Below are 27,851 nucleotides of genomic sequence, written 5' to 3' on the forward strand. Positions count from 1 at the left end.
TACCATATGATCCAGCAATCCCACTACTGGGCATATTCCCTGCAAAAACCATAATTCAAAAAGAGTCATGTACCACAATGTTCCTTGCAGCTCTATTTACAATAGCCAGGACATCAAAGCAACCTAAGTGTCCATTGACAGATGAATGGATAAAGAAGATGTGGCACATATGTACAATGGAATATTACTCAGCCATAAAAAGAAATGAAATTGAGTTATTTGTAGTGAGGTGGATGGACCTAAAGACTGTCATACAGAGTGAAGTAAGTCAGAAAGAGAAAAACAAATACCGTATGCTAACACATATATATGGAATCTAAGAAAAAAAAAAAAGGTTATGAAGAACCTAGGGGTGAGACGGGAATAAAGACACAGACCTACTAGAGAATGGACTTGAGGATATGGGGAGAGGGAAGGGTAAGCTGTGACAACGTAAGAGAGTGGCATGTACATATATACAGTACCAAACGTAAAATAGATAGCTAGTGGGAAGCAGCTGCATAGCACAGGGAGATCAGCTCAGTGCTTTGTGACCACCTCGAGGGGTGGGATAGGGAGGGTGGGAAGGAGGGAGACGCAAGAGGGAAGAGATATGGGAACATATGTATATGTATAACTGATTCACTTTGTTATAAAGCAGAAACTAACACACCATTGTAAAGCAATTATACTCCAATAAAGATGTTAAAAGAAAAAAGAAGAAGATGTGGCACATGTATACAATTCAATATTACTCAGCCATAAAAAGAAATGAAATTGAGTTATTTGTATTGAGGTGGACGGACCTAGAGTCTGTCATACAGAGTGAGGTAAGTCAGAGGGAGAAAAACAAATACTGTATGCTAACACATATATATGGAATCTTAAAAAAAATGGTAATGAAGAACCTAGAGGCAGGACAGAAATAAAGACTCAGAACTACTAGAGAATAGACTTGAGGACACAGGGAGGGGGAAGGGTAAGCTGGGACAAAGTGAGAGAGTTGCATGGACATATATACACTACCAAATGTAAAATAGATAGCTAGTGGGAAGCAGCTGCATAACACAGGGAGATCAGCTCGGTGCTTTGTGACCACCTAGAGGGGTGGGATAGGGAGGGTGGGATGGAGGGAGATGCAAGAGGGAAAGATATGTGGATATATGTTTATGTACAGCTGATTCATTTTGTTATACAGCAGAAACTAAGACACCATTGTAAAGCAATTATACTCCAATAAAGATGTGAAAAAAAAAGAAAAACAAATACTCTATTATAAATATTCAGTTACTAAGAGACCTGTGGCTAAGGTTTTTCAATTCCCCTTGGCTGGCTGTTCTGAATGGTAAATCTCTTATTAAAAATAGAGAGATTTATGGGTAACACAAATTGTCCTGTAATATTTTTACAATTAGAACTTATCCAAGTCAGATCTTGCCCCAAATACCAATTCTGTGTGTATTTGTATTCTGAAAGACCTATCATGGTAACCTATTTTAATACTAGAGACTGAGTTAAGAATGTGATTGCTTTCCAAGGAACTAAAATAAAAATTCCAAGAATGGTATTAGAAGCAATGAAGAAATCAAACACAATTTTTTGTAAACACAGATTTATAATTATAATACAAGCCTGCTGAAACATTTGTGTATTTTTATACTCTTTTGGGGGGGCCATGTTTGATATTATGTATCTATTGAGTACATATAAAATTCATGAACCAATTCAGTCTTTATAATGGTACTATGGGTGCTTAAGTATTATTTACTGATGAAACTAAATTTAACATATAAATGTTTGTTGAATCCTGTGGAAATCTTTTTCTCAAATACTTTCATTTAATTCACTCAACAACTATATATGAAGAATACATTCTGTAAGCCAAAGATTTAAGATATAAAGGGAAACAAAACACAGTGCCTGTGATATTGGAGAGAGGATGTTCTTCCTCTCTCCAATATCAACTAAGTGATTACTGAAAAACACATTCCTGGTTTCTACAGAAGGAATATTTTGAGTTCTTAAGAAAATCAATTTCTCCAAAACAGAAAATAATATGCTCATTAAATATAAAAATTCAAACCTTTCTTAGTGTCCTTCAACTCTGTGCCTTATTATTAGGAAAGCAGAAACAATGTATATATCTGGACTATTATAAATAAATCTTTATTTTTGTGCAAATCACACTTCTATCCGTTAAAAAAATTACTTTCTAGGACACCATATCAGTCTAGCTATGAGACTTGAATTATCGCAACTTGTCAAAATTACCATCAGGTTCTTTAAACAAAAATTTTATTTCTTGATTTCCTTCAGTCTTGCCTAAATTTTGAGGATACAGTTAGACCCTTATTTGGTGCCACTGTACAGCAGAATTTAATGGAAAATTGTCTATTTAATAAAAAGTCAAAATCTGTTTTTATGTTGCTCTCATGCTTACAAAGTCCTTTCCCTTAGTAACAAACTATTTTAAGAAAACAATGTTGTAAGTATATACATGTCTCATTTCATCCTTACATCAACTCTCTGAGATAAAAATTATGATCTCCATTTTGCAGACGAAAAAACTGAATCTTAAAGAGTAGTGGTTTATTCAAGATCATATCTTCTTGCAGAATAAGAGTCAAAACTATTTGTGCCTGACTTCAAAGCCTTTGCTCTGAAACTGTGGGCTCTTGTGCCTCCTTTATATTCTCATCCCACGAAATTCTTTAACAGCCCTGTGAGTTACACATTATATCCCGAACACCCAGCACACATTTTCAAAGAGGTTAAATAATGTGCCCTAAGTCACATATCTATTTAGCGGTAGATTCAACCACTCATTCATTTATTTGTTCAACCAATATTTATGAAGAACCTACTCTGCTCAGCACTGGACATACATAGTGAAGAAAATACCCACTCTTCTGGAACTTACAATCTAAAGAGAGATATTTTCACAATGATAAGGTAACTAATATTTATTAAGTGCTTAATGAGCAAATTACTATTCTAATCATTTTACTGGTATTATCTCATCTAATATTCATACTAGCCTCATGAGATGGTTTTTTGCATAAGCAAAATGAGCCCCAAAGAAGTTAATCAGATCAATGTACAGATTGTAAAGGGGTGAAACCGGGCTTTGAACCCAGGCTATCTAACTTCAGAACCTGTGCTCTTTCTGCTATGCTATATTTCTCATAGGAATGGGGAAGAAAGAAAAAATGAAAGGAAGGAAGAGAAAGAAAGGGAGAGAGAAAGAAGAAGGAGGAGGAGGAGAAAAGGAAGGGATGGAGGGAAGGAAAGAAGGAAGGAAGGAAGGAAGGAGGGAAGGAAGGAAGAAAGGAAAGGAGAAAGGGAGGAAGGGAGGAAGGCAATGAAGAAGGAAGAGTAGGAGGAGGGAGGGAGGGAAGGAGAGAGGGAGATGTTATATAATTAAAGTTGTGATATGGATTCAATGATGAATTTATTGCTGTTTTCTGTGCAACATCCTGCATTCTAACATTTGTTCCAGCTGGTCCTATGCGCAACACTCCTGGAGACACAATGGTCAACTCTAACTGAAGAGCCAAGCTAGCTTGCCAGGGACATAAGCACCAACAGACTACCTTTACCATTCTCTTTCGTCCATCCAGCAGCTTGTGAGAACACTGAACACAGCACCAGTGTGCATTCCAGATTTCTCAATGCTAGGACAGAAGAGCAACCATTCCAAGCCTGGAAACTAAACAAGAAGCAGTCAAGGAAGTCAAGAAGGCAAGGAAGTCAGGATTGAGTGTGTCAAGCAAAGCTGACGCCAAGAAAGGAGCTTTGTTGGTAATTTAAAGAATAAGTATTTAATTTTTATAAACTATTAGAAGCAGCTAAAGAACCATTTATAATTTTTAAGGACACAGGACTAAACAGCAATGCCATAGGAATTTTCAAGCTTGGAGAAAGCAAGAAGCACCTAAATCAAGCCGGTCCTTTTCTGGAAGATGAGAAGACAAGAGAATGGCAGTTAAAACCATGATAAGAATCTAGAATACAGAGAAGCTTACACTACTAGCCTTTACTAAAACATCTGGATCACCTCATGGCGACCATCAAGAAAATTTAGAAAGCGGTCATAATACCAAGGTTCGATGTTGGAAGTAGAATAAGGGTGGGAGTTGGGAGAATTTTAATCAACCCTCAAGCCGCACCAAATACATATTCTAAATAAAATGTGTTCTTACAATATGAACTCAAAGCAAACCACTCAGCTACCCTTCCAGCTGGATATTGTTCATGGGTTATGAAAAGGATCCTGAGACAGACATCTTAACTTTGAAACTCAGTTACCCCACTTAAAGAATGTGTTCTTGGCAAATTACTAAATCTCTTCATGCCTTAGTTTCATTATTTTCAAAGTGGGGATAATAGCACTACCTAACACTCAGTTTTGTTGTGAGGATTAAATAAAATTAATCTATGTAAAATACTTAGAATACTGCTTGACACATAGACAGTGCTGTATCAGTGTTTGAGATTATTACACTCCTTAAAGTCCCTCCCATACAAATTTCTAGAGCCACCACTGCTTGAGGGCATAATTGACAGAAGTCAGCTTTGGGGTAGGAGGCAATAGGGGAGGGGAAGGAAAATAGCTCTTACATTCACGAGAAGAGCAGGTTTCGTGTTGCTTGTTAACTGTACTTTATAATTGTTCAAAGACATAGGAACATGTTTGGTAAATAGGAGCTTACGATGCTTCCTCCTCTTCACATTCTGCTCTTGAGTCCTTACCTCTGCCAGTAGGGTGTGGGGGAAATTCGGTACAGCTGACTGGGCTGTTTGTAGTAGCTGCACTGATTGGATTTTCTCCAGGTAAAATTCTGTTATGGTCCATACTGTTTAAAGTTAATGAAGAAGAAAACCTGGCATCAAATACTAGCAGGAAATGTTGCTAGAAAATGTTTTCTGAAGTGTGACATAAAAGCTTTCATCAAAACCCTTAGCAACTGAGTCATCATATGGCAGTGATGGAATTATGAGTGATTTATATTTTCATCAGTGTACTCTTCTGTATTTTCAAAAATTGACAATAAATATAAATTGCTTTTATGATCAGGAAAAAAATTACAAATCTTAAAAAGGTGAAAAGAGAAAGGTACAAGAGAGTTTAATCTATGATTAACCACAATCATGTACCAAAAGCAAGCAGACAAAACTGTGTTTAGAGAAAGTACTTGAAAGAAAAAAGTATCAACAATCATTTTCTCAGTGGATGATATTATCCGATTTATTTTTCTTTATTTTCCAAGTTTTCAATAATGGACATGTGGTACTTTCATTAGGGAAGAGTGCTAACTATTTTTAACTAAAACATAAAATCTCAAGTAGATTTATCTTAGGTGTTTGAAATACAAGCCTTTGTTTTTCTGCTGCCTGAATTAGGCTTTAAATTTACTGGAAAATTATTTCCTGCTCAAACTATAAAAGAAAAGAAAGCAGGCAGGAGGGGAAAGAGGGACTGTCATAGAATGATGGAGTGAGAAAAGAACAAGTTATTTACAGTTTCCAACCCCTTCTAGGCTTTCAGCACTGCCCAGCAATCCTTTTAGTTGTCTCTAGTCAGCTACTTCTCCCACACCCTAAAGTGGCTACTATAAACCTTCATCACTCTCATCAAGATCCTGTCCCAGCCCACTCTCTCTCTGCAGATGACCTTGCTTCCTACTTCATCGAGAAAATAGCAGTCATAAAGCACAAAGTTCCTTCTCTTCCATCTTCTAGCTTCCATCCCAAGCTCCGTCATATCTTAAAAACTCAACCGTTCAGGAAAGGAGAGATAGATGTTCCTATTTCTTTCCAAGTTCAACTCTCTTTCTACGCCCCTGGTCCCATTTTTTGTAACTCCCCTGAGTTGTTACTTTAGTCTCTTCTCCACTGATTCCTTCTCTCCATACTATCTCTGAGTTCTATCTCTTCCTCATGCTACTGCCTTCTCTTTCTTTTTCTTCTCTCTGTTTATTTACAACCCAAAGCAGTCTGACATTGATTTGGGGCAGATATTATTATGCTGCTACCCCAGAGGTGGTCTCAAACATCCCTATAGCTTCTTAGCTTCCATCTTTCAATTTCTCTGTGTCATCTCTGATTCATTCCTCATCTCCTTCATTTAGTCAAGCATGAATTTCCATCATTTCAATTTCCAAAATATTTATTGAATGCAGCCCCTGCTCTGAATATTCACTGTTAGTTTAGGTCCTCTCATCTGAAATAACTTCTTGAGTAGTCAGCAGACATTTCCTTAACTCATTTCTAATCCATTCTTCACATGTCTTCATTGTCTTTCTCAAGCATCATGTCATTTATCTGCTTAAAATCTTCCAATTGTAGCCTATGGCTCAGAAAAAGTTAAAATTCTTTACATAGAGTATAAGTCCTTCACAGCCTGGTACTCATGTGTTTTACCAAATTCCTCTCCCTTCCCTTCTGTGATGCACCTTAAGATTTAACACAACAAATGTGCCATGTGCCTCCATGTCCTGTGCCTTTGCATGTGGGCCTTCCTCTGTTTAAACTCTCTTATCTACCTTCTTTACCTGCCAAAGTATTCTTTTTGTTTGTTTGTTTATTTATTTTTACCACTTCCTTCCTTATTTATTAATTATTTTTGTTACAAGTGTACCTAAACCCAATCCCTGAAGTAGTGAAGAAACATGCAAGGTCAAATGCATGTCCTAAACCTGTGGAGTTAATCATGCCTATTTTTTTTTTAAAGTATCAAAGTTGAGGAAGATGCAGCAAGGGCCACTGTGAAGAATACAGAAAGTGGAAGTTAACCCTCAAATCACATTTACCAATGACTGCCAAAGTATTCTTACTTTAAATCAGTGCTTCTCGAATTTTAATGTGCTTACAATTGACCTGAGGATCTTGTTAAAATTAAATTCAGACTCCATCAGTCTGGCCTGGGGCCTGAGAACTGAATTTCTAAGAAACTCCCAGGTAATACCTGGGAACAGGTGATACTGCTGCTAGTCTATTGACAACATTTTGAATAGGAAGAACTGGGCCCAACTTAAACATGACCTCCTCTGAAAGCTTTCTGTCTCCCCCAGAGTTAGTCACTCCTGTCCCTCTGCTGCTATCAGAACACTACATTGACCTTTCTTACAGTTATTTCATTTTGTGACATAATCATTTGTTATGTTTCTTTCTCTCCCACTAAACTGCAACTCTTTGAAGGACAGAGACCATCCCTTGTTCATTCTCACATACTAGCCTCTAACAGTGTCTGGCATATAGTAGACACTGAGGGCTTCCTTGGTGGCGCAGTGGTTGAGAGTCCACCTGCTGATGCAGGGGACACGGGTTCGTGCCCCGGTCTGGGAAGATCCCACATGCCGCGGAGCGGCTGGGCCCGTGAGCCATGGCCACTGAGCCTGCGCATCTGGAGCCTGTGCTCTGCAATGGGAGAGGCCACAACAGTGAGAGGCCCGCGTACCGCAAAAAAAAAAAAAAAAAAAATATATATATATATATATAGTAGACACTGATTAAACATTTGTTAAATGAATTCATAAGTGAATAAGTAAACATAGAAATATTCTTGAAGCTAAATTCCAATGGATTCAAAAAATCTTCGTTTTAACTGTAATCAAACTGCATTTATGAAACACCTATAATTCTTATTCATTTTGTATCAAATTTTATAGCTCAGTGCCTGAAATTTAGTAAAACTACATAGCACATTTGCTAGACAGGTGGCTTGCTAGACGGATGGCTGGATGCATGGTTGGATGGCTGGATGGCTGAACGGATGGATAAATGCCCAAAATAAAGGGAAGGCTATAAGAAAAACCAGTATGTTGGGTATAGTCATTCACAAAAAATAAATCAAAAAGAAGACTAAAAATGTATTTATGAAAAATTCAGTAATTCACTTGTTTCTCTATTTGAATATTTCAGGACAAAACACTGAGACACAATAACACAAACTGAATAAATATGCCATGAATTCATAAATGTGGAAAGGGGTGAACACACTGTAGGAACTGGTAAAATAACAAACTCAAGAGAATGATGTGTTGGAAACAGTGATTACTCTAAAGTGAATTCAAGTTTAACACAATGGAAAGAGAATACTGTTGTTTCTGAGTTCTGAAAATCCTTATCTCATGACCTGAAACTCTGAAAACTTCTTAGGTTGAACCCTATCCCTGCTCTCCTAGTAAGAAAAACTTATACAAAAGACTCTTCAGAGCCAAAACTGAGTTATCAACCAAGGATATTGCCTGTGGTAGTTAAAAGACAGGGAGCTTGTACATCAAAGTTAAAAGTCTTTGGTGAAGCTTAAATCTTCTTAGTCAGTGTTACATTTAGACATCTTGGCTTCTTTCTCAAGCAACTGAAAAAGATAGAATGGTGTTGGGGAGGAGAGTTCAAGTGGAAATGACTGCAAGCGAAAACCACTCCCAATGCCTGCCTATCCCAGAAAGTCAAAGGCAAAACGAGAAACTGGAATAAAAGAGAAATAGCATCTATAAAGGGAAGATTTCTGGGTCATCCTAGAGATAATCAATCAGTTGAGGATATTACCAGAACTCCTAAAGTCAAGAGAAATGATAGCTGTTATAAATAAATAAGTTACAAACAAAGTTATTTAAGTTATAAACAAAGATCACCTGTTTATAATCTGGAGCTAAGAAAAAGAAATTGAAAAAGAAAAATATTCTTGTAGGTATTCCTGTCATAGGTTTAATGGATGTGTGTTTTTGTTTTGTTTTTCCATTAACTGTAAAAATATACAATGTTTACCTCTTTAGTCACTCATAAGATATATGACTATTTTTAAAAATATTTCAACAGATGAATGTCAAAGATCTTTCTGAATAACTCAAAGGATCATTAAAAGGCACATAAAAGGCACTGACATAAATCTACTTTGGAGGACTGGCCAATAAATCTGCAAGTATTTTCTGTCTGCCTTGCATAATCCTTTCTTAGCTACCTTAAGGGATAAGGAATTCAATCTCTACACTGTAGGCAGAGTGATACTAGAGAATATGTCAGGTAATGTTACTCTGCTCAAAACTCCCTCCAATGGCCTTCCAGTTCATGATGAGGTATTCACAAACCTATATGTAGCCCCCTACCACCTCTCTGGCCTCCTCTGCTATGACCCTGTCACTCTCTCACTCCCTTCCAGCCACACTCTTATCCTATCTACCTTACATACTAACCAGGTATAATCCTGATTTAGCTCCTTTGCAGATGTTGCCTCTACCAAGGCTGATCTTCTCCCAGGTATCTAAAAGTCCTACCTCACTTTCTCCAGCTCTGAAAAGATGACAGCTTTACAGAGATGCCTTACTTTACCATTCCTCAATGACATTTCCTAAATTTCTATTTTTTTCTATTGCATATATCACTGCCTGGCATGCTCCACATTTATTTGTTTATTTATATTCTGTTCTCCATCCCCTATATCCCAGGAGGAATTTTATTCATTGTTGTATCCTCAGGGCCTAGAACAATGCCTAGTACACAGTAGGAGCTCAAAAAATATTTACTGGATGACTAACTAGTAAAGGGTTAAATATGATGAGGCCACCAAAAGGGATTTGTGAGGTCTGCTTGATACACGAGTTGTTCCATGAAGGAGGAATAGAAAGGTTGTCACATAGCAAAGGGGTTTCAAGGAGGAGAAACAGCATTTTACGTGAAAGAACTTCATGACAAGAATCAGAGAAGCAAACATGAAAGAATATTTTTTAAATGTTTAAATCCAGTGGAGCAGGGAAATGTATATTTTAGAATGCTTCTCATTTAAGATGAGGTTTTCATCTTTTTTAGTGACTCGTTCACAAAGGGTTCAAGACATCTCAGGTATTTAAATTTCCCTTTATCATTATGAAATTTACCTCACTATCTTTGGTAATACTTCTTATATTTAAATGTACTGCGTCTGATATTAATATAGACACTCAGCTTTTTCTTTCTGATCGATGTTTGCATGGTTTATCTTTTCTTCATATTCTTATTTTTACCCTATTGGCATATTTATATCTAAACTTTTCTCTAGTAAAAAGCATGTAGGCAGTCTTGTTTTTAAATCCAGTTTGACAATCTCTGCCTTTTAATTATAGTTCTTGGCCTGTTTATACTTAATGTAGTTATTGATATGGTTGGGTTTAAGAATACCATTTTGCTATTTGTTTTGTTTTCTATTTGTCCCATCTTGTATTTTTTAACCTCCTTTCTTATTTTGGGTTTAAATAATATACACAATATTTTTTATCTCTTCTATTAGCTATTTTACTATACATTTTTGTATTTTTAGTTATTTTAGGAATTACAATATTCTTCCTTAAATTTTCATAGTCTACATCAAATTAATATTAAACTACTTCACAGATGAATGTAAGAAACTTACAATAGTACACTTCCATTTACCACATTTGTTTTTTGTGCTCTTGTTTTTTATACATTTTTCTACCTGTTTTATAAATCAAAAACACACGGTTACTATTTTTGCTTTAAAGAGTTAACTGTTTTAAGAAATTAAGAAATGAGAGAAAAAATATTTTATATTTACCCACATATTTACCATTTTGGGTACTCTTCATTCATTTATGGATATCTGAGCTTCTATCTGGTGTCATTTTCCTTCATTTTGAAGAACTTAATTTAATATTTCTTAAAGTACAGATTTACTTTAAGCTGCTCTCTGCCAGGCCTCACTAAGTTTCATCCTGCATTTGTGATCTTTGTTTCAGTAAGACTTAGTGGTATTTCTCATGCAGATTATTGGAGTTCCTTCTCAGGGTAGTTCTCTCATTTCTAGTATTTTGCCCTGCAAATTCTAGCCACTTCAGCAGGAATAAGCTCCAACATCACTTTTCTCCACCCTTTAAAATTTTTATTCTCTGCCAGGCAGAAAGTTAGGATTTAGATAAAACTCACCTATTTTATTTTTTTTCAGGGATTACCATCTTTTCTTGTCTGTTGCTGAATGCCCCCAAAAGAGCTGCTTTATGCCTTTTGTCCAGTTTTACAGTTGTTTATGGCACAAAAGTAAGTCTGATACCCATTATTCCATCACCAATGAACAATATTTCTTTGATAACATATTTTCATCAAAATCTTGGAGTAAAATTAGCCCACTTCAATTAATGGAAAATGCTCACAAAATAATCTAATTGACAAAGCCGGTTATTATCAAACCATCAGTAAATCATATTTGCTTTCTCCCAAAACAAAAGTCTGAATTTATTTTTAATCCAAACAGAGATATCAATACACCTTTCCAGGACAACAGTCTCACTTCTTCATTCAAAGCACAATGGATGGATAGATAGATAGATAGATAGACAGACAGACACAATGGAACATTTCCATGAATGTGTTATCTAAATACTAAGTACCAATACCTTCAATATTTCTTATGTATCCTTCCTTTGTTTTTGTCTTATGGTAGTGATTTATCTTTTACAATAGTAAAGGGATAGAAGTAGTGAGGCTATTAAACAAAAATAGTAATAGTAATCTGAAGTAATCAATAGTAATCTGAATTCAGAATATGGCAATATGAGTAAAAATAATCTATCTAATTACCTTGATTTTTCCATAACAGAAATATGTAAAAGACATGGAAATACAGGTAGCCCTATCACAGGTTTATGGGGCCTTAGTTAATGGCACTTTGCAGACATCACAATTTCTAAATGTACTTTTATTTGGTGCCCCAGATAATTTTACAGCTAAGCAATATATCATAAGTCTCTAGAAGAAAAAGGTAAAATAGAAACTCCAGTCTGGACATGTTGAGTCTATATAGCATAAATTTCTTTCTGCCAATGAGTTATATTTAATTCTATGTTGAATTTTTGTCTTTCATACCTTTAATTTTTTTTGTTGTAGTAGTTTGGGAGGTTACTATGACATTTTTTTTCTTTTCCTCATAAGATAAAAAGACATTCTTCTGATCATTCTCTTTGCTCTGATATGATGGGGATGATTTCTTGGTGCTATTTCCCATCATTCCTGTCCCCAGCTACAGCTTAAGTAAGGTCTGGATATTTCTTACTCTTAGGGGAATAAAAGGGGCAGGAGAAAAACTAGACCATGCAGATATGGAGTCTTTGGAGTAAAACTGATCATTCTCTCTTCTGAGATTTTGTTAAACATCCTGTCCTAGGACTGAATTTTCCTAATTGTAATGTTATATTTCATATGGTTTCCCTAGAATCCTTTACTTTCCACAAAGAAAGTCAGCCTCACTATTTACTTTATCATTTCAGCTGTTTCTCCCCAGCAGCTATTTCCAGTAGCCTTTGCTTATAACTTACTTACTTTCTAATTAGATTTTTACTGGAGATAGGGGTGACAATGTAGGTAAGACCATCGGTAGGAGGTCTGGATGCCACTAGAAGCCAAACTCTGCTGTATATGTCTATTCCACTCTAAAACCTTTATTGTCCATCCTTGGTCACTAGTTTTTAAAGATTGTTGCCTTAGAGTATCTCCCTTGCCTCATTTGGCAGTGGTAGTGGTGGTGGTGATGGTGGTGTGTGTGTGTGTGTGTGTGTGTGTGTGTGTGTGTGTGTGTATGTGTGTGTGTGCTGGCTAGTTTTAACTATTTTTTGCTTTCGTAATTAAGTACTGGGAAAGGGAAAATCTGTGCTGCAGTTTCAATATGCCATCTTAATCTAAGAGCACCTTTAATTTGATTTTCAGAACAATCCTGAGGACTATTAGCTTTGCCGTTTTAAAGTGCAGAGAGGTTAGGAATGTCAATAAAAAGATTAAGTAATGTTGTAAATTTTTCATGACTTAATAATATTAGTTGAGCTCCTTCAACATGCCAAACACCCTGCTATATAAGGAGGATACAGGGCTTCCCTGGTGGCACAGTTGTTAAGAATCCGCCTGCCAATGCAGGGGACATGGGTTCAAGCCCTGGTCCAGGAAGATCCCACATGCCCCAGAGCAACTAAGCCCGTGCGCCACAACTACTGAGCCTGCGCTCTAGAGCCCGCGAGCCACAACTACTGAGCCTGTGTACCACAACTGCTGAAGCCTGAACGCCTAGAGCCTGTGCTCCACAACAAGAGAGGCCGCCGCAATGAGAAGTTCAAGCACCGCAACTAGAGAAAGCCCGTGTGCAGAAATGAAGACCCAGTGCAGCCAAAAATAAATAAATCAATAAAAAATAATAAAAATAATAATGAGGATACAGAAATGAACAAGATATACATAGCCCCTTCCCTCAAGAGCCTACCCACTAGTTGGATGAATAGACACAAACCACCAGTAAAATAAGTTCTGTGATAGAAGAAGGTATACCTCGTAACAAAGATATCTAATACAATGTCACTGAGAGCTTTTTAAGTTTATAAAATACAAAGTCCAGTGCTGGAATATAGCAGATACTCAGAAGATATTAATTCTCTACAATGAATTGAATGATTGTGTACCTCCAAAAGTCATATGTTGAAACTCTAATCCCTGGCGTGATGATATTTAGAGATTGGAAATTTGGGGGGTAACTAAGTCATGAGGGTAAAGTCCTTATGTTGGAATTAGCACCTCTATAAGAAAAGACAGGAGAAAGCTTGCTTACCCTCTCTGTTCTCCACAATATAACAAGACACTACTATCTATAAACAAGGAAGATGATCTTGGACTCTCCAGCCTCCAGAGCTGTGAGAAGTAAGTGTTCGTTATTTAAACCAAGTCTGTGATATTCTGTTATAGCAATTCAAGCAGACTAAGACATTCTCTTCCTTCCTGAACCTCCAAGCATCTGCAAAACGCAATGGCATTCTGTATTGCCTACTTCTAATATTGTTGGAAAGAAGCCATTAGACAGTGTACACAGCAAGAATATTTATTATCTCTAGGTATAAGCTGATGAGAATGAAATTCTGAAAGCCAGACCCAGATCAGGCAGGTTAAGGGCAGGATCCGCTTATGTCAAGACACTGTAACTCAAGAGTTTAGCAATGTGCCTGATATATGTAGGATGGGAAACACCTAACGATCAAATTTAAGTAAATAATTAAATGAGGCACCTGTGTGGGTACCAGAGGGGGAGAAATAGATACTTTCTCCCGTACTTTCTGCCTGGCCATTAGAGTCTTAAGTCCATAATTCTATCTACTAGGTGATAGTTTCAGCTGAATGAAAACAGGTTCATCATAAGACCTCGGGTTAAGATGTGCAGCCCGAAACCATGCCTCAGGGTTAGAAGTAATGTTTTAGATTCTCTTCCTTTTGGCACAACTTTTTAAATCCATCAACAGCCACTGACAATATAACAATTCTGGTTATATTGTCAGCCACTGACAATATAACCCTTCTGGTTTTGATGGAATTCTTTATTCTGCACTCTGTATTTGCATAGTGTCTTTCCATCAAGGGGGGACAAAAATCATTACAGGCACTAATAACCTTCCCAATGTCCCTGTCAGAAAAGAAAATTACAATGTTACTATACATGCATCTATCTAACTACTCATTCAATTTCACAAACATTAGGGAAGCCTAGCAACATGTTCAACTCAGTATTTTTTTTTAACATCTTTATTGGAATATAACTGCTTTACAATGGTGTGTTAGTTTCTACTTTATAACAAATTGAATCAGCTATACATATACGTATATCCCCATATCTCCTCCCTCTTGCGTCTCCCTCCCACCCTCCCTATCCCACCTCTCTAGGTGGTCACAAAGCACCAAGCTGATCTCCCTGTGCTATGCTGCTGCTTCTCACTAGCTATCTATTTTACATTTGATAGTATATATAAGTCCATGCCACTCTCTCACTTCATCCCTGCTTACCCAGTATTTCAATGAAGACAAACTTTTAAATAAATTTTCAATTTCAACTCATGCACTAAGGCTCATAATAATGTAGATGCAATAACTTCTAAATCAATTTTGACTAGTATATTTAAGTAGAAAACAGAGATAAAGAGGAATAAAGTAATACTATTGGATCATTCACTGCAGGTAATAATTTATTTCAAAAGTGTGCCACCTTTAATGGAAATTAGCATTTTCAAGTGCTCCCATCCTTTCATTCATTCATCCATCCATATATCCATGTTTTGCATTCAACAACTATTTAAGGTCAACAATTACAGTAATAAAAAGTTCAGAAGTGCAAGTAAAATTCATTTTTGCTTGAAATTGTTAAGGAAAACTTCAAAAGAACAACTGAAACCTAATAAACAATTAGGATTTTAATAAGGGTAGATAAACATAGAAAGAATTACAGCTAGAAGAAAAAGTCTGGATCAAACCACATAAGTAGGAAAGAGTGTGTTTAGGAGAAGATGAATCAATCTAAGTAAGTTAACATAAGTACTTATGATCACTTATAAGTATCTATATAAGGAATATAAATAAGAGGATTTGCAGTAGGGAGAAGAGTTACAGGAAACTAGACTGGAAAGGCACTTAGGATCTAGATTTTTGAAGGCTTTGAATGCCAGAATAGATAATATAGAGATCATTTCATTGTTAATGATGAGCCACTAAAAGCTCCTGTAAAATAAGTAAAGAGCCTCTTCTGGAAATCTAGTCCTGGGCAATGTGCAGAATATATATGAGACATTGACTGAAAGTAGGAACACAAGTCAAGAGGCTTCTTCAGTAGATGAAAGCACTATGCACACGTCAATTGCTTCTGTTTTTAACACTTGTGCAGTCAGGATAAGGGAAGGATCAGGTAGATGTGAGGTGGCTTACTAAAAAAAAAAGAAATTAAGTCCCTATTCTAAGAACTTTATATGTATTAACTAATTTAATCCTTACATCTAACTATAAGACAGATATTATTCACTCTACTTTATAGATGAAGAAATTGAAGCACAGAGAATTCAAACCCAGGCTCACTGGCTCCAAATCCAACATTCTAAAAGTTAATAAAAAAAAAAAAGCAAGCTGCCATTTGTTGAGTGCCAACTGTATTACTTTGCTAGGGCTTCCATAAAAAAATATGAAAGACTGGGAGGCTTAAAACACAGAAATTTATTTTCACACAGTTCTGGAGGCTCGAAGTCTAAGATCTAGGTACTGGCAGAGTTAGTTTCTTCTTGGCTTTCAGAAGGACACTCTCCTCCTGTCTCTTCATATGGTCACCCCTCTGTACGTGCACAGCCCTGGTGTATCTCTGCATGCTCAAAACTCTCCTTATAAGGACATCAGTCAGATCAGATTACAGACAACCCTAATGCCCTCTTTAAAGGCCCTATCTTCAGATACAGTCACATTGTGAGGTACTGGAAATTAGCACTTCAACATAAGAATTTTGGAGGGACACAATTCAGCTCATAACACCAACTATGTGTTAGACATTTTATAAATGTTCTTAATTAAACCTCAAATAACTATATGAGATTCATCCTACATTTAGCAAACGAGGAAACTGAGGTTCTAAAATTTTTAATAACTTGCCGAAATTCACACAGTTAGACTGAGATTTGAACCCAAATCTATCTGATCTTTCCACTTCAGGAATATAAAAACTTCATTTATAAGAAAACTTTTCTGTGAGGACACAATGGGTTAAAATTAAGACAAATCCACCCTTTCCCCTCAAAGTTGCCAAGAACCATGTTTAAAAAGAAGATTCCTAGAAACTACACGAATGTACGTGGAGATGCATAGTCCACAGAAGCAAAACTTCATGAGAGCCATGCCGATCTGCACACATTAATCCATCTGCTGAAAGGGCACTTCCCAGCACCTGAAAAGATGCCACTGACTAAGCAAAATGCCACCAAAGAAGTGCCAGAGTTAGATTCAACCATAAAACAGCTACTGCTTCCATAGCAGAAAAGTAATCCAGACTAAGCTTCATAAATTTACATAAAAAGTTCTTACAGCTTCACATTCTTTGCTAAATGGCAAAAAAGGGAGAAATAAATGAATTTTCTGATTAATTAGTAGAGAAATAAGTGAGATGCCTTAACAAAGAGATTTCTACAAAAATCCTTACAAGAGCCTGAGGCGAGGAAAAAGTAATTAAAATATGTGTAGCAGGTGAGTACATGGATATTTACCATGTCAGAGACAGGCTGAAATAAGAGGGAGATTTGCTTTTTAATTATTCTCCTTTGTAGAATAATCCACCACTAACAACAAAAGAAACAATTATTAAGAAACATATAATGAGAGCCAATCTCTGTCAGCCCAAAAGTATGCATTATTTCACTGAATCTTAAGTAAACTTTTGAAGCCACAGGATTATTTTTGATTAATTATGAGCTCTTCTACCTTACTTTAAGTTACCTGAGGTCAAGAACAAAAACATATTTGTGTTTGGCTAAAGTGCCTAGCATATAATGGCTCAAAAATCTTTGTTAAACAAACAAATTAAAACTCCCTAACAAATTTCTGAGCGTGTACCTTCAGGATATCATGAAGCAAAATGAGACATTTACCCTCTTATCCTGTTCTTTGCCTGACTCTTCCTTAGATTGAGAACACCTGCTGCCTGTCTTGGAGAACTTCTCTGAGACTAAAGATAAAAGAAAGGAGAAAGAAAGGAATAAAAGAGGGCCATACAAAGACCAGGGATGAGAATGTGTCATGAACCAGTGATTATAATCAGTCCCATTTGGGGTACTTGAATCACACACATACACACAAATACACAATAATGTGGTATTTGCTATGAAATGAATAAGTACAAGTTGTTGTGGGAGTACAGCAAAGTAGCACTTAATTCAAAATGGATGAAGAAAAGAATCTGGAAATAGCTTCCCAAAGAAAGGGTTTTTGAGCTATAGTATTGGTAGATAACTTTCATTGTGCACGTTCTATGTGTCAGACACTAAGTATATTATGTGTGCTGACTCATTTAATCCTTACAATAATAGGTACTATTACCACATTTATTTTAACATGTACAGATCACTTAAGTAACAAGTGGCAGAATTAGATTTTGGACAGTCTGACTCTAGAATCCACGTTCTTAATCTCTGTGCTATATTGATTATTTTTTCATGATCCAGTAGAGTTTGGAAATTTAATCTCTATGAACAATTACTCATTATCAATGTGGGTAGATGAATTCTCTCCACAATGACCTGACCTAGGCTAGATATGATGGCCAAGGATTACAGGATGAGAAAATCCATTCATTGTTCTGTGCTCTCTCAGGATCTTGATTTAAGTGGAACTTCATAACACTAAGAACCTCACCCTATCTTAATGGCTGGAAGCACTGATGCTCACTACTACCTATATCAGCTGTGTGGGAATTCTTTCCGTCACTGTGCTTTCAGGGGTTTTCTTTAGTCCTATCCCCTCCCCCAACAACATCATCCTCCTGCAGTTAACTTTGGGTAATCTAATGTGTTGTTTTATTATATATTATATTAGAGACTTCATGGCATTACATTTTTCTACTTTGAAACATTTCCTTTTAATCTGTCTGATGCTCCATCTATATAAGGGCCTATGAAATAACTAGCCTTGGCTAAGTAATTATGTGTTGCTGACCTATTTGGCATCACTCTCACTTTTTTTTCAATAGCAAAAAATTTTCCCTGACTAAATAGTGATTATCATTCCTTAAAACAGCACTTCTAAGAAATGTTACATGGTTTCTCACAATAGGTCATGACCTTTGCGCATACTTCTCTGGAGGCAAATATCTTGCATTATAGTAAGTTGTTTACATGTTGGTCTTGCTTTGTCCCCTCACCAAAAAGAGACCAAAAACAAGACTATTAAATCTTCATTTATTCATTCATATATTTACTCATTATATGAGCACTTAGTGAGTACATAATGTGTTTCAGACCTTGTTCTAGGTCTGGAAATAAACAATGAATGGGACATGGGTCACACTGTCAAGGCCCGCAAACTTTGATGATAGAGACAGAAATTAAATGTAGTCAAAAAAGGATAGTAATAATACCATGTATGTGGGAGAGAATAACTATCTCGGAGAATAATTGCCACTTGTTAGTTGAGTAACATTGTTACTTAAGTGATCTGTACACGTTAAAATAAGTGTGATAATAGTACCTATTATTATGAGGATTAAATGAGTCAGCACACATAAATATACTTAGAACAGTGTCTGACACATAGAATGTGCACAATGAAAGTTATCAATACTATAGCTCAGACATGCTCTTTTTGGGCAAGCTATTTCCAGATTCTTCCCTTCATCCATTTTGGATTAAATGCTGCTTTCCTGTGCTCCTATAACAACTTATACTTACCCATCTCATAGAAAATACCACTATTATTGTGTATTTGTGTGTATGTGTGTGATTCAAGCACCCCAAATTAGATTGATTACCCTCTTTGGTTCATGACACATTCTCATCCCTGGTATTTACCTGGCCCTCTTTTTATTTCTTCCCTTCTCTTTAGTAATACAATATCAGCAAACCACCACTTGAAATAGAAACTAGAAAATGACAATAACTTCTATTTACTTTTGGGCTGATCGCAATCCCAGCCCCTGAAACTATCCTGACTACTATCCTAAATTGTATCATAGGTTTCCTTGGCTTTATATGTATAAGTGCATACTTTTATGTGAATATTTACATATATTTACACATAGACTTTCACTATACATGTATATGTATATATACATGTACATATATAAAATTTTCTATTCATATATGTTCTGAGAAAAAAATGTATCATTTAGATTTAGTGTTTTTACTTTATGAAAGGCTTACTTATTTATGTAACCTTTTGGGACCCCCTTTTTCACTCAATATTACATTGTTAAAGTTGACCCATATTTTTCCTTGTGCTTTAGTTCCTTCATTTTGAATACTGTATAATATTATATTGCATGAACATAACACTATCCATTCTTCTGTAAATGGATATTTAGGTCACTTCCAGTTCTTTACTACGGTGACATGTTATGAATACTTCTGTAAATGTCTCCTGTACAAAATTTTCAAAAGTTTCCCTAGGGTATATATCTAGGACTAGAAATGCTGGCCCATAGAATATGCAAATGTTCTATTTTATAAGATAATGCCAAACAGATTTGCTGTGCCAATTCATGCTCCCACCAGCAATACATGAGATCCTGCTGTTCCACATCCTCTCTATTCAGTATTGTCAGTCTACTTTTCCCACCTAAATGTATATAAAATGGTATTCCCTCTTAGACTTGTTTTGCTTTTCCTTGATTATAATAAAGTTTAACATTCCTTCATATATTTATTGACCACATGTGTTTCCTCATCTGTGAAATGCCTATTTCTCTTTTGAGTTACGTGACATTTATTAATATGTTGTTCATCAAATATTTGTGAAATAAATCCTGTGTTGATGATACGTATTGTACACATCTTACAGTTTGTACTTTGGTTTTTCACTTTCTTAAAATGACATGATGAATAAAAGTTCTTGTATCTTAAAGTCAAATTTATCACCTTTTCCATATGGTTAGCTCTTCTTCTATTTTAAAAAGTCATTCCCTATCTCCAATATTAGAGTAGTGTTCATATATATATTTTGTTAAGGTTTTAAAGGTTTGCCTTTGATATTTAAATTCTTCATCCCTGTGGAATTGATTTTTGTGCATGGTGGATAATAAGGACCTAACTTTTCTTTCTTATGTGCATGAAAAATTTATTGAATAACTCCTATCTCCACTGATCTTATTATACCACCACTTTTATATATCAAAGTTTCAAATACATAAGTCTGTTTTTAGGTTATCTTTCATTCTTGGTAATTGGTGAATACCAGGGACTGTAACATACTGTCATAATTACTATAACTTTATAATAATTCTTGGTGCCTGGTGGTGAAAGGCACCCCTCTTTACTCTTCTTTATAAGTATCTTGCTTATTCTTGACACCTGCTATTCCATATAAATTTTTAATAACGTTATCAAGTTCCAAGAAAAATACTGTTGAGAATTTTGTAGATGACATTCTACATATAGATCAATTTGTAGAAAAATTGACATTTTTATATTAAATATTCCTATTCATGAACATAAAATATCTTTACTTATTTTGATCTTATTAATACCTCAATAAAGTTTTGCATACTTTTTTGTTAGACTTATTACTAGATACTTGATTTTTGATGCTATAATAAATGCCTTTTAAAATTATATTTTCCAGTTATTTGTTACTAATGTTCAAATATACAATTGATTTCTGCTTAATGATTTTATATTCACCCCCTTACTAAACTCTATTATTTCTATTAACTTGTTTATAGATTTTTTTGGAGTAGTTAATAGTAGACAATCATATCATCTACCAAAAATTTTGATTTTATTTCCTCTTTTCCAAACCTTAGTTCCTTAATTTCTTTTTATTGTTTTATAACATTATATAGGACCTCCTATACACTGCTAATTAGAACTGGCCATAATGGCCATTCTTGTCTCAATTCTCAATTTTAAAGGGAATATTTCTTACATTTCTCAATTTAGGTTGTGTGTGTGTGTGTGTGTGTGTGTGTGTGTGTGTGTGTGTGTGTGTGTGTAAGAGGAACTTTATCAGATTTAAGGACATTCTTTTCTATGCCTTTGATGGTTAGGTTGTAAGTTTGCTAATAAAAAGAATCAGATTAGCAAATCAAACTTATATGACTCTAAGATCTTACGCAGTACCAAACTTTACTAATAATTTTAAGGATGGAAGCAATCAAGAGGCACAAGTAAATCAAGGAGAGATCTAGGATATCCCACATGGCTCTTCAAATCCTTACTTCCTGCATTAGACACACCATCTGGCCAGAATAGATGAGGTCTCTAACTAAAGTTTGTGAGACTTTACACATGTTTAGGTTACAAAACATCTGTTTTATACCCCAAGTAGTTGTATAGTTTACATGACATTTTCTGAGTAGCCATGTCTCATAAATCCATAGATTACAATTTATTTACCATAAGCAATTCTATCCCAGAGACACAGCGAAAAGAACATTCCATATATAAGGATTCTCCTCCTAGCAAATATCATTTATATGTCTACTTATCAAAAGGTCAGTTATCAGCATGTATAAATGCGTATTAGCCTAGGTCACCTGCCAAAGATCACGCCACCCATGCCCAGTAATAGGAAGAGAAATAGATTACAGGCCAGTACTTCAACTTCATACCCAGATCAAAGTCTTCTTCATTCCAAACTTTAAAAAGGTTAAACCGTCATCTTCTTGCATCCAGTGTTACTATTGACAAGTCTGATGTCAATTTGATTCTTCTTCCTATCAATATGATCTGCCCTTTCTCTTTGGAAATTTTTATAAACTTCATTTTGTCTTTTATATTCTTAATTTTTCTATAATGTTTCTTAATGTGGGTCTCATCTTTTCAGTCTGGTATTTTGGACCCATTATTTTTAGGTTAGTCATCTTTTTAAATTCTTACTTCTGTGGAATCTACTTCCATTACTTTCTCAAAAATCATCTTTATATTTTTAGTTTTCACTTTTCTGGAACTCCTATTATCCAAATATTGGCCCTTCAGTTTCTATCCTCTATTTCTCTTGATTTGTATTTACATATTGGATGTAGTTAGCTGCTCTTGTTTCTTCCTTGAACAATTCCTCTTTGCTTTCAAGTTCCTAATCCATTTTTTAGCTATATTCATTCCATTATTTATCCTATTCTATTTACTGTGCTCTTTATTTCAAGTATTATATTTCTTATACAAAATATCTGGATCCTTTTTATATTTTTTCTTTTTCTTACAATTCTAATATCTTAATTTTTTGATGGGTTTTTATGCTTATCTGATATTCTTATCCTTCTGTTCTAACAATCCTGATTTATAATACATGGCATCTATAATTTGTTTGTTGCCTTTTTTCTATTTGAAGTTGTTGTGCTCCTCAGATGTCTCATTACATTTGCCTATGAGTTTATATTCCACTCTGGGTATCTAAGCACTGCCCCAAATTAATAAAGCCCCAACCCCAAGTAAGTGGGTATCAGAAGTCTGAGATGTAGTTGTCAATTCCCAGAATAACCAGTCAGGCATTGAGTGTCCCAAGGCAAAGGCAGAAAACAATCAAGAGCAGAACTCAAGTGGTTTCTTTCCCTAATTTAACTTCTTAGAGCCTCATTGGCCAAACCTGGCCTAGGCTACAATTATCCCCCTATCACCAACAGTTCAAACACCCATCTGTCTATCCATAGGTTTCTTATTATTCTTAATAGCTCTTGGGTTTCTATCAATAGTTGACCTTGAGGGAGGAAGCTAGAAGCTATGTCAATTTTGTATTTTATCAGGAACAGGATTCATAACTACAATTGTTTATTTAGTTCTCTATGTTTTCCACTATGACTAGACATTGAGCTTCTTAAATTCAGATTTTCAAATTTTACATCCCTAGACCTATACAGCATATGGTGTATAGCTGACATTCAATAGATAATTCTGAGTTGAATGAATAATCTCTTCACTTAAAGTTGGAAATATTTCACTAAAACCTTTCTCCTTTGATCACAAGTTACCACTGGTCTCTTCTTTTATGGCAGCCTATCACTTATCAAGCACCTATGTTTCCCTGGAGAAGCCACTTAAGCTCTCCAGCCCTCTGTTTCTCGTCTAAAGGGTTCAGTGCAGCAGTAGGCCTTACCAACACATGAGACAGGTCTTCTATTTCAAAGTTAAAGAGAAAAGAGCCACATGCCAAAGCAGCCAAAGAGCATATTTATTAACATAGTTAAGTTGTTCCATAATTTCACTTACTTATTCTTGAAAGCAAGGACCATTTATTTCTAGGGAGAAATCAAATTGTGGAATTTCCCATAATTTCAACATAAGGTCAAATGCTAAGTATTATGAATTATAGAACTTTCCAGGGAGATAGAATAATGTAGTAAACAGGAAAGCCTAGAGAGACTCTGGCTTTTAATTCCAGCTCTGCCATAAACCACCTGCCTGACTTTGAATAACTCATTAAATATCTCTAAATATTTTCCTCAATTTGAAAATCAGAGAATTATAGGTGCATAATGACATAGAAGATAAGCTTGGGTTGAAACCTAGGTCTCCCACTTTCTTCCTATGGTACTTACATCAATGTCTTAACCATTTTAGCTTTAGTGACCGTATCTTGAATAAAGTTAGTATCACTTCTTTCTTAGAGTTGCTATGATTTCAATGACATAAGGCATGTAAAGCACCTTGCACAGCATTAGTTGTATATGAAGTGCTTCTAAAATGTTAGTTTTTTCACAACCACCCCACATTTTTTCAGGTGGGGGGCAGCTTTCAGCTTTATATAGTTATAAATATAGATGATTTATTGAATTTAAGCCTATTTCTCTAATCCAAGAGGATGCCTACCAAAGTTTCCACATTGTATTATTTCTCCTGAGAGCTAACAATTTCTTTTAGATGTCAACTTTTAGTCATAAGTGATCTAGAAGTTAAATAGGTGTACTTCAATGCTTCTAGGTGTTAAACATTCAGTCATCACTGGCTAGTGGTAAAAGTTTATGCAAGGAGAGGAAAAGCAAAGCGATATGCATATATCATTTATATTACAAACATCAACAACTGCTCCAGTGACATAGTCATCTACCAATGATATACTAGAGAATTATTTATGCATTGGGGCAAAAATATGGAACTCAACATCTGTGGTTTAAAAAATGTATGTGTTACTGCTTATAGCTGTGAAATGAATGGCAACCATAATGGGATGATATAATGAATTTATGTCAAGGGCCAAAGGAAAGAAATGATAATCATAGTCAGATTGCTATTGGTACCTTTATTTTTGGCAGCAAAATAAATATCTATTAATTATACTAAAATGAAATGTGTTTGAGTATAGCACTAAGGAAACAGCTCCAGTTAAATTATTACATGTGTCAATGATCAGAGACAAATGAGTATGTGCCAGGAAGTCTCTACTGAACTATTTACACAATAGACCCATCAAGTAAGTGATATGGTTCAATGGTTTCTGTGAAATTAAACACTGCATCATGGTAGTTGTATTAGAATAAGAGTAATCAGAACTCTCGCCAGTGATCCAAATGTTGATCATGGGACAATTTCTCACCTATCACAAGGGCTCTTTAGTAAAAGGTATCCCACAGGATTCAATTCATTTTTTCCTGTTCATCCTAAAAAGCCAGCAACATAGCATCATAGATAGGCTTGGGGGTTTTGAGTTAAGCAGGATTTTATGCTTCAAACATTTATTTCTTCTAATCATAAAAGTAAATTAATAAATTCATTCATTTTTGTCATCATTGTGAAATTTAAGAACCCTATAATAAAGACAAAATTCAAGATTCTAGAGATAAAAACAGGGCATCAAGAAGGAAATGAAAGTGGCTTCAGATACATATTAACCCTTGAATAATAATTTGGCTGAGTATATCCAGCTAAATTTTTAACATCTTCTCTTGGATATCCAAAAGGAATTCCACGCTCAGCCTGAAGAAATTTGAATGCCAGATCCTCCCCACCTCAAACTTGCTCCAATTATAGCCTCTTCCACTTCAGCTGATGTCCATTCCTTCTTTCTACTGCTCATAATGGAAACCCTGAAGACATTCTTGACTTCTTGCTCTCTTTCACAGACAAAACTAAAATGTTAGGCAATATGTTGGCTTTACCTTCAAAATATATCAAGAATCCTAACACTGCTCATCACTTCCATTGCTACCACTCACTAACATTTCCTACCTGGATTATGCAATGGTCTTCTGCCTAGTCTCCTGCATTTACTCTTGGCCTCTATAAACTATTCACACAGCAACCAGAGTCATCCTTTTAAATAATGGCAGATCATATCACCTCTCTGCTCAACACTCTGCAGTAAATACCCATTTGCTCAGAGCAAAAGCCAAAGTCATTAAAATAACCAACAGAAACAAACCCAAGTGACCTGACTCTCCATTCCCTGTCTGACTTCACCTTCTAGATTCTACTGCTCCCCCTCTCATCTACTCTACTCCAGCCTCACTGTCCTCTCTGCTTTCCCTAAAACACAGAAGGCATATTCCTAAGAATTTTTAGACTGGTTGTTACCTCTGTTTGCAATGTTCTTCCACTAAATATCTATACAGACAATTCCTTCACCTGCTTCAACATTGCTCACTTTTCATATTCTCTACAATGCCTACCCTATCATATTTACAGTTGCAACCCACTCCCACTCCAATGCTGGCCACCCTTACCTACTGTACTTTTTGTTTTTCCATAGAACTTTTCTTTTTTCAACAAACTACATTATTTATTTATTTATTATTTTTAGTGTGTCTTTCCCTACCCACCACCCACCTGGCTAGAATGTGAACTCCAGAATGGTAGGGATCTTTATTTGTTTTGTTAAAGGATCCATTTTGAATGCTTACAACACTATCAACAAAAGTTTAAAACTCAGAAAACAGGTAGTAAATAAGTACTCAAGAAACAAAGAAATGGATACAACATCAGACTAGCCTTAATGAATACCGAAAGACAGTGCAGCAAAGTTATTCATTTCAGAGGAATAGTAACCTTGAATTCCATACCAAAACTATCTATCCATAAATGATGAGGGTAAAATAAAGTCATTTTTTAAAACTTTGTATTTTGAGTATAATATCATACTTAAGGAAACACTGCAACAAATAGTACAAGGATTTCTCACATACACTTCATGCAGATTTTCCAAGTGGTACCATTTTATGATGTTTCTCTCTCTCACTCTTTCTCTGTCTCTCTGTCTCTCTCTGTCTCTCTCTCTCTCTCAACTATTATTTTATCATCTAGTTCTACGTGCCAGATAAAATAAAGCAAACATGGAGTTTTAAATGAGTACAATGGAGAATTATTCTCATTAACTAAATTTATGATGTCTTCATGAAAACAGTTGTATTTGATAGTAGTCATATAATTACATAATAGTTGAATAATTTTATTGTACTTTATAATTGAATACTTGTATTTGTATAGTTGTTAAATAACATTAACATGAGTCTATAGCCAATCTGAATATAGAAGATACATAATGATAACTAACAAATGTATCCAATTAGTATTAGACAGTAACTAGACATTTAGTATAATTAAAGAGCATTGTTGCTTTAGCTGGGGAGTCCACTAGAATACCATTCCAGAACCTCTTCTAAACATATGTAATTTGGAATGGTACTCTGAAATTTCATGTATATCAATCACTGAAATAACAAAGTACACATTTTATGCTAATAAAATTTAATGTTAAAATCAAATAATGTTTATTTTGCTTTCTTCTATCACCATTTATAAAAATAGAAGTCCTACTTTAATCACACATTTTCTTAAATCACTGTATGCAAGTTTATCCCATTTATCCTAAATATAACTAAGGATAGCCCTTTTGCTATCATACCATTGGGTAAATGTTAAAGGAAGAAATAGTGGAGAAAAAGAAATAAAATTATTTTTATTTTTTTTTAATACCATGTGGCTCAACGGTAATGCTATTACTGCTGCATCCATCTACCTCCTCCTGGGCCTGAGATCAGTAGAGTTGACAGAGGAAGGAACGAAGCATGACTCATTGATGACCATAGAAATATCCTTTAGGTCTTTACTCAAACACCATCTTTTCAGTGAGTCCTTCCTGGTCATTCTACTCAAAATTACCCAAACACTTCCTACAGCCCCTTCCTGCCTAATTTTTTCCCTTAGCATTCATCACTAACAAACTATATGTTTTACTTATTCAATCTTCTTATTGTTAGTAATTCCTAACACCTATACTTTAGGTGACAATGAAGCTTTCCAAACTTTCCAGGGGGGTGCATACCCAAAGGCTGCCCTTATTTCAGAGACAAGAGATAGCCAAGGAACTTACAGCAGAATATTTTCCAGCTCCCTAGAAGTCTGATTATCCAAGTTCAACAAAGAGATTGAAGGCTTAGTTTGATATCCTAAGTATGAACATTAATATATAGACTA

General features: G+C 35.3%; 1 protein-coding gene across 11 annotated transcripts in view; it reads right to left on the reverse strand.

Annotated features, from left to right (window-relative positions):
- The window catches only part of DLG2 (discs large MAGUK scaffold protein 2), a 2,016,902-nt gene that overhangs the window by 1,682,338 nt on the left and 306,713 nt on the right, over positions 1–27,851 (reverse strand). The window lies entirely within an intron of this gene.

The sequence above is a fragment of the Globicephala melas genome, chromosome 8 (assembly GCF_963455315.2).
Source record: "Globicephala melas chromosome 8, mGloMel1.2, whole genome shotgun sequence".
Taxonomy (NCBI): domain Eukaryota; kingdom Metazoa; phylum Chordata; class Mammalia; order Artiodactyla; family Delphinidae; genus Globicephala; species Globicephala melas.